The sequence below is a fragment of the Martes martes genome, assembly GCF_963455335.1.
Source record: "Martes martes genome assembly, chromosome: 7".
Taxonomy (NCBI): domain Eukaryota; kingdom Metazoa; phylum Chordata; class Mammalia; order Carnivora; family Mustelidae; genus Martes; species Martes martes.
The window spans coordinates 23,322,960-23,335,565 of NC_137894.1; the positions used below are offsets into that span (position 1 = coordinate 23,322,960).

At 39.6% G+C, this 12,606-nt stretch overlaps 1 protein-coding gene across 4 annotated transcripts in view; it reads right to left on the minus strand.

Annotated features, from left to right (window-relative positions):
• Window positions 1–8,819, minus strand: part of UBE3A (ubiquitin protein ligase E3A) — a 91,833-nt gene extending 83,014 nt beyond the window's left edge. For 2 of the 4 annotated variants that reach the window (XM_080807559.1, XM_080807560.1), the window contains exon 1: window positions 8,245–8,798. The gene's annotated coding sequence lies outside the window, so the exon portion shown is untranslated. Of the gene's footprint in view, window positions 1–8,244 lie in introns of all 4 variants that reach the window. The other 2 variants (XM_080807561.1, XM_080807563.1) reach the window with 2 other exon arrangements.
• Window positions 8,820–12,606: the final 3,787 nt, after the last annotated feature.

Consider the following 12,606-nt stretch of genomic DNA (forward strand, 5'->3'; position numbering starts at 1 on the left):
CAGGCAGAGTGGCAGGCAAAGGGAGAGAAAGAAGCAGGCTTCCCGCTGAGCAAGGAGCCCAATGTGGGACTCAATCCCACAACCCTGGGATCATGACCTGAGCCCAAGGCAGCTGGTTAACCGACTGAGCCACCCAGGCGTCCTGGCATAATGATTTTAAAGAAGAATTTAGAAATATTTACTAAGGTCAAAGTTATTCACAACCTATTCCCAGGCAATTCATTTTCATGAATCTTCTTAAACACCAACACCAAAAAATGTGTAAAAGCAATCATTTCAGCATTATTTATGACAACAAAAAAATAACTAAAAATATCCATCAATAGTGAAATATATACATTTTATAAATGGAGTACCATACAGCAAATTGAATAAATACATATATATTTCCAAAAAATGCTGCTTTTTTTTAAAAGGACTCTGATGAAAGATTATGTACAACACAGTACCATTTTGTAAAAATTTAAAACACAAAACACTTGTCACTTACGGATACTTGTACAGGCATACAGTGAAAGTATAAACAAGAATATGATGTATACTCAAGAACCTCAGGATAGTTATTGCCTTATAGAGGGTTAACAGCATTTACTTCCCAAAGAATCAAAAGTGGCAGAATTTACAGTCCTGGACGGTGTACATTTGCTGTATTATTTATGGTATGTTTTAACTATCTCATAATTAAGATACATACATATATTCAAAAAGAAAAAAATGAATATGTAACACCTAAACTGAAAATTACCTTGGAGATCATTTAATCCAACCTACGTACTTTATATTAAAGAAAAGATATCAGAGTAAAAATATAAAATAAATACTACTGTAGTCTTGGCAGTTTTAAACACATGCTACTTGTCTAAAACAGCACCTAGGGGAATTAAATCTTGATCACTTAAGAAAAACTTGTAGGCCATAGTGATCAGCCTCAATTTCTCAAAATCTGATGTCAGCTAGAAATACGGAGAACACGAACACACCCCTCCTAGAAAAGCCTTGTCAAATTCAGCACAGAGAGGCAGTAAAGTGGGGCTATAGTACAGATGTCTTTGGCCCACTGTCCAGGATAACCCCTAGTCCTGTATCTGCTTAAAATCAGTTAAAAGTTCTGAAGCTTAGAGGATTTTGTTCCTGATGATTCTTACTCATCAGCTCACAGTAGATATCTTAAAGTAGTCCTGAATTAGAAAGCAGTTACATTCATCAAGCACTTACAAATACATAAAACTGCATGTGAAAACAAAAAAAATGAGACACACAGCAAGTGTTCTCACAGAATCTTCAATTCAGGAGGAAAGAAAGGATTTAATTTCAGTTGAGGTAACTTATCTATTTTCCAGTTGAGATCCAACTATTTTTAAGTTCATCCCTCTTTGCCTTTCATTTAACCCAAAAGATAAAAGAGGAATTTTAGAGGGAATAAACTGACTCCCTAATGAGTTAAATGACACCATAAAACTTTACTTTTTCATTTTGAAAATAATTTGAAATAAAGTTCACTGGGCAATAATTAATGAAATATACAATAATATGAAATGCAGAAATCTAGTTTTATGTGTTTAAAAGACTAAAGTTAGCTCGGTTTTTCTAATACACTCTCCTTAAGTGTTCTCATTTCAACACTATATATAGTCAACTTTTAAGCACTTCCATTCTGTCAAGCACAATGTATCACTACCTTATATACCAAACTTTATCCATTTAATTTTCTATTTTCCCTCCCTATTCTTAAAACATTTTAATGTGTCCTAGTCCATTTCTGGCTGCTAAAAGAAAATACCACAGACTGGGTGGCTTATAAACAGAAACTTATTTTTCAAATTCTTGGAATCTAGAAAGCCCAGTATCAAGGTGCTGGCAGATTCAGTGTCCGGCAAGAACCAGCCTCCTAGTTCACAGATAGCTGTCTTCTGGCTAAATCCTCATATGGCAGAAGAGTCAAGGGAACTCTGCAATCTTTAATAAGGCACTAATTTCATTCATGAGGACTCTACTCTCATGATCTAATCACCTCAGGAAGGCCGCACTTCCTAATACCATTGCAATTGGTGTTAACAATTCAACGGTATGAATTCTGAGAGGACATAATCATTCCATATATAGCAATATGTGACAGACATAGCAAAATGTGTAAGAAATTGAGTATGAATGAAACAGCTGAAGTAATTAGAGAAACTTTTCATTCCATAGAAGCTCTAAATTTAGAATATCTTAAACAGCATAGTTTTTATCACTAACATGCAATATGATACACTGTCAGCCCACTTCAGAAAACTAGAAAAGAAAAATTTTACCCAATCACTTTTTGTATGAAATGGGATTTATCGATCAGTATACGTATCATATACAATAGGTGCTCAAAAGACATGTATTTTTCGCCCAAACAAAAACTTTGTATTTAACAAAGGTAAATAGTTAACATTCTTATTTATGGTACACTATGAGGTTATCAATATTGGCACATACACACACAAAGAAGCACAATAAATAGAATTCTTAAGAAAAAATACTAAAGTAATTAATAAGCTGGAAATACCTATATTTCTCCCTATGACCCATAAGCTTTATACAGAAAACACTGCTGGCATTTCATCTTTTCCCTTCCCAAGAGGATTATGCTTTACATCTGATAAGAGAAAGGAAGTATTTGTTGGCAGTATGAAGAAATTCCCACAGTGGTAGATGCAGTGCTAGAAATTATCATCTCAGAAGGAAATAACACCAGTTTTAAAGATGAAGCTAAAGACTATAAGGAAGTGACAAAATGTGACATTTGTCTATACTGAATTCTAGATACATGATTCTTACATTATTTTCTGTACTGAGTATATAATTTAGAGAGAAAATTCAGAATTTATTCTGCATCACAAAGAACATGAAAGTAAACAGGTTAGGATAGTGGTTACAGCCACAAAAGCAATTCTAAGACTACCTTCTCACATCCAAGAACAGAAATCTGTATTAGAAGCTTGAAATGGATAAGGTATCCCTTTTGATACAAAGAGAAAGATGTCATCACATTAAGAACAAAGAATTACAAGCCTGCATACCACAAAGAGACAGGTCAAAAAAATTTTTCATGTTTTATTTCTGTAATATAAAAGAATCTGTGCTTCACTAACCTCAACTAACCCCAAAGGGTACAGAAGGTCAACTTCTATAACACACTTAACTGTTAAGAGCTCTATAGTGGCCAGCCAAGAGTTTCATTGAAGGAATATTTTATCCTACTTGTATAATAAGTGTTCAGGGCTCAAATGCAATTTCCATGCTTTTTATTTGTGGCATAGATGTTGACTTTAATAAAGTCTTACATAGGATTCTTTTCTATGATCCACATGTGCTATCTTATAGATTCCAGAAGACTTCCTAGGATGTAACTTTTGGAATAATCTTATCCAATAAGAATCTATGTCTCTAAAACCTCTTTTACTTTCAGGCCAACCTTATGATTCACCTGCCATTTATCAAATTAACAGGAGATGTCAAAAGTAAAGCAAATCAGGGCGTCTAGGTGGCTCAGCTGGTTCAATGTCTGCCTTCAGCTCAGGTCATGATCCTGGAGTCCTGGAATCAAGTCCTGTGCCAGGATCTCTCCTCAGTGGGGAGTCTGCTTCTCCCTCTGACTGACCCTTCCCCCTCTACTGTTTTCTCTCTCGCACTCTCTCAAATAAATAAAATCTTAAACAAAAAAAAGTAAAGCAAATTACAGAAGGCATTTTTTTGACTTAGGATTAGTAATACTGAATAGTGCATCAGTAATTATTAAGATCTTATTATTTACTTCAAAGGTAGTTAACAAATTTAAAATAAACTCACATACTAAGTATATCCCAAAATAATACTTCTGAAAGTATGAAAAGGTTAAAAATGTTTATAGAAAAAAAGCATGAAAATATACCAATGTTCCAATCACCTGCTTATTACTAACCAACTTGTTTTCTTGGGCAAGTCACTAAGTCACATATAAGGTCACTTTATACACTATTATTCTACTTTTTTGAGAATCATCACATCTGAAAAAACAATCCTTTGAAAGAGACAAAGCAAGTATCACCTTCATTTAACAGAAGTTAACAGAACAAAGGCTTTGAAAGGTAAATGACCTGCTCATGACCAGCTAGGAAGCTAGATTGGAAGGATGAACCCATGTATCTTCTGACACCAAAGTTAGTGCTTCTTCCTCCACATCAGTGTTTCTTGGTGGCTTTTGTTCACTGAACCTGTTGAGACTCTGAAACTTAAAATTTATATATAATTTTAGGGAGTTCACAGTCACGAAGCTTAGCATCAAACAGAAACAACTGTCAACCAAATCCCATTTGCAAACAACAATATTCCCAAAAAAAGGTATTAGCTTTATTTCATTCTCAGATTGGCCTTAAACTTACAAAGTTCATTTTGACTCATTATCCATAATGGTGTTACTTATTAATGATAACTTAGATCAAAGCACAATATAGGTAACATTTCTGAGGGTAAATGAAAATTAAAGTTGGCAAAGAAATTTATCATTTATTAATTAGTTATTCCATTTAAGAAATTATATAGCATCTTTAAGTATTTTAAACATCTGTTCCGGACATAGGATATGTTTGTAGATTAACACCACTACTACTTACTGTAATTTTACTTGACTTCCTTTACTAGAAGAAAAAGCCCCACTTCCTGCACTGTTATGCTCAGAAAAGGCCCAATGATGGCATCCTGTGAAGTCTGCCTTCTAATAATAATGTAGAAAAGATTCAAATAGAAGCAAATTACTCCTCTCAACAGGTAGGACAGAACATGCACCACTGAATGCAAAGAGTCCTGAACTCTAGTCCAGAGACTCAGACTGCGGTTCTAGCTCTATCACCGGGTGACTTTAAGAAAATCATTTTAAAACTTTGCACTTCAATTTCTTCATGTATAAAATAAATGGAGTGACTGGCCTCAAGAACAGTCCTACTGAGGTTTGAAACTTCTATAAACCTAGAACCAGACGAAAGAATGATAGTCACCGAAGAAAAATACCAAAGTACTTACAGGCAACTGACAAAGTAAATTTCTTTCTTTCTTTCTTTCTTTTTTTTTTTTAAATACATAGCCATTCACACACACACACACACACACACACACACACACACACACACACACACAATGTGCCAGGTTTTGGATTACGGAGTAGGACCAAGGTAGGATATAAACTATCTCACAAGGGGCGCCTGGGTGGCTCAATGGGTTAAGTCTCTGCCTTCGGCTCAGGTCATGATCCCAGGGTCCTGGGATTGAGCCCCACATCGGGCTCTCTGACCAGCGGGGAGCCTGCTTCCCCCTCTCTCTCTGCCTGCCTCTCTGTGTGATCTCTGTCAAATAAATAAATAAAATCTTAACAGGGAAAAAAAAAAAAAAACTATCTCACATATGCCAAACACTTGTATAAAGGGGTAAAAACAATATTCTTTAGAATAGCAGCTGTGGCTGGAAGTGTTCAGTCCAAAGAACTGCCCTAAGACTAGAAGAGCTCAGAAGAATGAGGCTCCATTATGTGATAGGATTTCACAAAAAATGGTGCTACGTGGAGAAAGTCACTAGACTGTAAGCTTCCAAAAGATAGACATGAATCCTGACTTTGTAGCTCCTACATATAACCCAGCTCACAGTCACAGTAGGTACCCAATAAATGTTAGTTGACTACTGATAACTAATTCATCCATATGCTGGCAACACACCTTCTGGTAAACACTAGGAGTCCCTGCCCTTAAAGAATGAGTTCCCAGCTAGTGAGAATGAAACAATGTAAAGAATAACACGCTAGAGTCCACCCTATGTAAGATGCTTTGAGAACAACAACAAAAATAACAGGGGAGGAAGACTTCAAAGAATTAAACTTATTAAGGGCCTATGTGTTTGACATTTTATAAACTCTAATCCTCAAAACAACTCTAGTTAGTTTCACCATTCCCTTTTTACAGATGACAAAACTGCAGCTCACCAAGACTAAGCAACTTACCAAGATCAGACAACTAAGGTGAGCCCAGAATTAAAAGTACAGTGAACTGTATATACTGTAAGGTGTTTGAATTTATCTTTACATCTACAGTGAGAGGAGAGTCAAAATCGGCCAAAACTCTGTTATCCTGAATTATCCTGAAAAGAGAAAACTTGTCTTCACTCATAAAAATCAAAAAACTAACTTTTTAGCAGCTCCATGTGCATTTAATGAAATGCCTCTACGTTTTGACCAATACAAGTTTGGGTCTAAACAAAAATGTGCAACATGACAAGAACATAACCAGTAATCATTTAAGAAAATAAACATTTATAAATATTTCAAGTGCCTGGGTTGAAAAATTTACATATGATCCACAGTTTTGGATTATCCCACTGACTGCTTATTTGAAACAGCAAATTATTTCTGATGGGGGGGGGGTTTGGTGGGGACAGCAAAAGGATCATTTATAAAAAGATCTGAAGTTTAAGAAATACAAATGATTAAAGGTTAAATACTCAAGACACTGTAAGTACCCAATAAATCTTATTAAATGAACTTAACAAGCGGAATGAGAATGTGTCTGCATCACACTTCTAACAAATATACTTAAGAAGGTATTTTTTAAGCCAAGAAAAAAAATGTACAGTTTAAGAGAGGTAAAATAAAAACAGCGTACAAAACCTCTAAAGAGAAATCAGAACACCGTTATTGTATCTCTGTGTAAAGTTAAACTCCTCAGGAACTAGGAAATGTCCAGACAATAGTGTACATAATACTTAGCATACTAAACGCTAGTTAATAAATATTGATACAAGACTTAGTTTCCAGTTCTAATTTTGTATAAAGAGAGGGTCTTTATTTCTTGAATCTATTTCTTTTGTTGTCATTATCATTAGATTCTTTAAAGGGCTTCTGGGTCATTCTTTGGGCTTATCAGAACCGTCACTAATACTGTATTCATTTTATTACAAATGTGATAACTCAGATTTATAAGATCTAATTCTAAAATTATTTCAACTATACATACCATGACAAAAATTTTATTTTTATCTTCCCAAATTCTAAACTTTTGTACCTGGTTTACACAGTAATCTAAGTAAGAATACTCATTAGTCAGAGATTATGAAGTAAACACTTCTCATCCCTCTTGTCTAATTCACTCAAGATTTATTGTGTATCTATTGTGACTTTGACAGGTGACTTTTTAACAGTTATACTTCCAAACTTTAGGTCATTTCCATTTCAAGGCCCCTACCCTCCCCCGAAGAATATTCTGGAATAATTTCCTGCTTCTTTCAGTATTACAGGCAGTGGAATTCTCCAAAATTATGGGTCCTATCTATACCCCCTCATGATTTATGGAGGATAAATCTGGATTGTAAATCCCATACTGCTATTCGTTTACATTTCCCAAAGTACCCTAGCACTTAATAAATATAATCCCAGACAGATTTAGTAACGTTTCTATTTTAGTATGCCAATTGGCCGTTTTTAAAAATTCAGAGACGAAATTATCTTTGAAGAATTCTAAGCTCAGTGTCTATGTTAAAATTATTTCTAACAATTTTATGGACTAAAGCATTTGCCACATTCAGTTCTGACTTTACCAACAAAACCTCCACGCCATGACGAAGAAAGAGTCCTTTTCATTTTCTCAACTGAAAAGGGGGGGGGGGGGAAGCCAACTGTTTGCAGGTTTGCATTTAACAGAATCTCTGGCAAACCCGGAACCTCACATTTAATGTGAAAATCCCGACAATCGATAATCTGTGAACATAACCCTTGGGCTTGATTTCCCACTTCATCCGCCCTCCCTCCCCACCAGTCAACCCCCAAAGCACACGTCTAAGCATTTTTCACCAACAGGGCCCAAACCTCGAAAAAAGAGCTCCCCTTGGAAAGAAAAGGGCAGCCCACCCTGCCTGGGGTCCAGGCCTGCTCCGTGAGCTTGGCTCCAAGGAGGGCCAACTCTCGACGCCCTACACGCCCCGCCCCGGACCCGCTGGCGTCCCCTTAGGCACAAAACCCTCCCTCCGGCCCTCAGCCAGGACTGACAGTTACGGTAGCAGCAGCCGCTGCTTCCAGAGGCCTACTTCTGGCACCGACCCCTCCAAACCACGCGCCCCCAAACACTCGCGGTGGCGCGGTTTGGGAGCGTCCCTACCTTCGCCAGAGCCAGCCCCTAAGGGTGGTTTGGGCGATAGAGAGAACGAAGGGAAATGCCGCCAAGCCTCCCCGGCCCAGGCCCGGTCCTCCGCCACACTGACCTGTTGTCGCCCCCGCGCCTGGGCTGTGGCCCTCGCAGCAGCGGCTGCCTCACTGGTCGCGGTCGCCCTCGCTCGCCGCCTCCGCCCGCCACCGCCTCGTTCCCTTTCGCTGCCTCCACCGCCGGGGCTCATGCGGGACCCGCGCTTCCTTCTCCGGAGATTAAGGCCGGGAAAGGGGGCGCCGGGGCCGCAGAAAACCCCGCGCTCGTCGCCAGCCGCCGCTCCGCCGCTGCTTCTCCCCACTGGGGAGCTGCGGGGCCCTCTGAGCCGGAGCTACGCTGCGAGCTGCTCCGAGAGCGACCCCAAGGAGGAGCCGAGGGAGGCGCAGCTGCCCGCGGCCGTAATCGTTGGGTTCGTAGAGATGAAGCGCAAGTCGGAGGCGGCAGCGGGAGGCGAGCGCCCAGGCCGGTAGATAGCTAAGTGGCAGCGGGGTGCGCGAGCGGGAGGAAGGTGGTGTGTCGAGGTTCTGGCGAAGGGGATTCAAGCTCTGTCGTCTCCTGCAGTCACCCCGAACCGAGCGCCACCATCTTGGGAAAAACGCGGATCTCGCGGCCGCAGCGATAGCTGGGAGGACTGGCTGGGCGGGCCGAGTATCCCAGCAGGCAGCGCGCGCCGCCCGGTCTGGCGAGAGCTCTGGGCCGGACGCAGGGACGTGGGGCGGGGCCGGGGTGCGCGAGGGAGGGCGCAGCGTTATCCCCGCCCTCTCTTGCCGGCTCCTCCCCCTTCCTGCTTGCCGTCGTCGGCAGCGCAGGGGCTGTTGGGAAGGGGAAGTGGTTCGCGGCTCCCTGGAGTCCAACCAAGGTTGGTCGCCATCTTGGGATCGAGAAGAGGGTCAGTATTTCTCTTGAGCCACCGCTGTTTGTGGCCCTCCCTCCGAAAGAAGAGGGTACACACCGGAAGCCCCCTGGAGCCTCCGGGAGTGTTAGAGAGTTACTTGGTATAACCAAGTCGACGAATGTGCTGGGACTTAAACGCGCCCGATTTTAGGGGGACGAATCAGCTCTGAAAATCCGCCGGAGGCGGGGGCGGCTTTGATAGCTCCCTGCCCCGCTGCGAGGCCGCAGTTTCCGGATACCAGGCCTCTGACCCCAACCCCTTTCCGCCCAGAGCTGCCTTTGTAAATACTGCAGAGGTACCCCGAAAGTGTGAGCCATCTTTCAGGGGACCAAGGTCATTTGCTCAGGCCTCTCTCCAACACGATGTCATTAGTTTACTAGGAGAAGAAAGTCCGTCTCGCAGTTTTGACATTCGGTAGGTGGTTGTTAAAGAGATTGTGGCCTTCTGGTTAACATCAGCTGGATGGATGCTAATTTTGATCTATATGACAACTGAACCCATTTAAAACCATGCATCTTCATGTTTAGTATCAAGGTCATCATTTTATTTAAAAAGGGTTTGATTTTTTTTATGGCTCTGCGACACTTAACTGGCAAATATAGTGGAATCACTAACAATTCATAGACTTAAGGGCTTGAAACTTTGCTAAGCCCTAAAATGCTATATGAGATCCCATTCGTCTAGCATTCAAAGAATTTTTTTTAAATCAACAGTCTTACATAGCGGTGTATTTAGCTGCCATTCTTAGAACATTGTAAGTCAGGGATATATTTATGTATACTGCTTCCCAGTTATAAGCAACTATAAAAAACTTAAAACTATAAAAAATAAGCTAGCGGAATTTAACTTATCCCAGGACAATTAATGATAAGTGACAGTATTAAATCATGTCTGATTTTAACTTACTTCCTCTTTCTTTTTTTCATTTTCCCCCATTATAGATCCTCATTTGGAAATAATTTGTAGTTACATTTTGTAGAAGAGGCTAGTTAGAATCATAATCTTTTAAGGATTTTCTTTGCATATTATCAAAATAGGCAAATGAGAAAATCTTCAAAGATTTGTATTAAAATGATCAAAGCAATATGTTACTTCATTATCTAGCCTGTGAAGATACTTTTAACTATTCTCCTTAAGTAGAAATTGCTTGAATAAATGAAATTTTATATAACCTGGTGCATCAAAATGAAACAAATTCCCGAGTACCAAAAAAAAAAAAAAAAAAAAGACTGAAGAGAAATAAGTCTGCTTTTTTAAAAAAATATTTTATTTCTTTATTTGACAGACAAGAGATCACAAGTAAGCAGAGAGGCAGGCAGAGAGAGAGAGGGAAGCAGGCCCCCTGCTGAGCAGAGAGCCAGATGTGGAGCTTGATGTCAGGCTCGATGTGGGGCTCCATCCCGGGACCCTGAGAGCATGACCTGGGCTGACGGCAGAGGCTTAACCCACTGAGCCACCCAGGTGCCCCAATAAATCTGCTCTTAAAAGTCAGAATGACTATCCAGATCTTTACTAAAATCAAGAAGGATTGCAGTTTCTCCTCTGAATATGGAGAAATTACACATAGGCTTTTTTAGTTCATTAATAGGTATTGTGTCTGACATTAGTGTCACACCTGATTCAAGACCACACTATGCTCTTTGTCTTACCCATTTTCAAATTTCGTGATGTTTGCTCATAAAAATTACTAGCACATTCACTGGCATAAGATAAGTGCTCAGTAAATGTTAGGACTTAGTAATAGTACTACTATTATCAATACCATTGTTTAGCATTACACACTTCATGAACTCCTCTACACCTCCACCGTTAATTCCTACAGAGCTACCTAAATTTGTATTTACCCTGATCTCCTGTCTTACAGTATGAGCCATCCTTCTTCCTACAGCTTTTTTTTGGGGGGAGGCGGGTGTCAGAGTACTGGCAGGTGAGGGGTGAGACCTCAAGACTCAGTCCCTTGGTCGTTCCCACTCTTGTTCATAAATTCTTGCTATGCTAACTCTGTCCCTTCTATTTAGAAGAGCTATCTGTACTTGGATTGTCATTTCTAAGTCCCTCTTCAACTACTGAAATTTAACATCTGTCCCCATTTTACTATATAGCTGTCTGTAATAGCATAAAGGCCAAATCTAAAAGTTGCTTCTCAATTTGCATTGTACCTGACCTTTTTGCAGGTTTCCACATTGGTAACTACTGCCTCCTGGAAATTGCTCCCTTGCTTCCATTATCCTGCATTCTCTAGCCTCTCTCCCTATGTCTTGGGCCCTCTTCTTCAAGTCTTCTTTGCAGAATGTTCTTCCTCTCAATCCTCAGTTTTTTTTACCTACTGTATTACACAGTCTGTCCCAGTACACACACACACACACACATACACACACTCTCTCTCTAAATATATATATATTCATATTCTTCGTTTATCACTTATTTCAGTCAGGGATCAAGTCTGAATCTTGAACACTGCTCTCACTCAGAACCAGACGTATCTTCAAACTCTTTTTGGAAATTTGTACTGGATGTTCTACAGCACCTTAAAATCAGCATGTTTAATATTGAACTCATTTGTTCCATTTTCCACCATTAACTGAAATGGGAATTATTTTGGAGAACTGCAAGTTTTGGAACAACAAGCAATAATTGGGTTTTGCAAATGTTGAATTAGAGATGCCTATATCTCTGGAGTGGATATCTGTAGTAGAGATTGACTGCTAGTTGACCCCTAATATGCATTCTCCTCTTCATCCATGATAATGGAGTTATCTAGCTGGACATATGGTTGCCTATAGTAAAGTAAGTATGGCCATATCAGTAAGATTCTGGCCAGTGGGATGTGAGCAAAAATGATGTAAGCAACTTCCAGATGATACTCTAAAATAAATGGGATGCCTCTTTTCCTTTGTCCTTTTTTAATGATCAGAATGTAGGAAGGGTTGTGAGCTATTTTGGAGGTACAACAAGGTGGGTTCCTGAAGACTTCATGAGTTGGATCCTGTGTACCAGCTTGAGCTTTGGTGTGAGATGGCTAACTACTATAATCTGTGTGGTTATTCTAGACACCTTTTATTGAAGCTAACTTTGTATCCTAATATCCAAGTGAAGAAATCAAAGAAGCACTAATTCAGAGGAATACATGCACCCCTGTTTTTTGCAGCATTATTTACAATGGCCAAATAATGGAAGCAGCAGAAATGTCCATGGACAAATGAATAGATAAATAAGAGGTGATTGTATATCTATAGGAATATTATTCAGTCATAAAAAAAATGAAATCATGCCACTTGCAATGACATGGATGAAGCTAAAAGTATAATGCTGAGCAAAATAAGTCAGAGAAAGACAAATACCATATGACTTCATGCATATGTGGAATTTAAAAAACAAAACAAATGGGGCAAAGGGAGCAAACCAAGAAACAGACTCAACTATAGAAAACAAACTGATGGTTACCAGATGGTAGGTTGGTGGGAAGTTGGGTGAAATAGATGATGGGTAGTAAGGAGGGAACGTATGATGAGCACAGTGATCTAT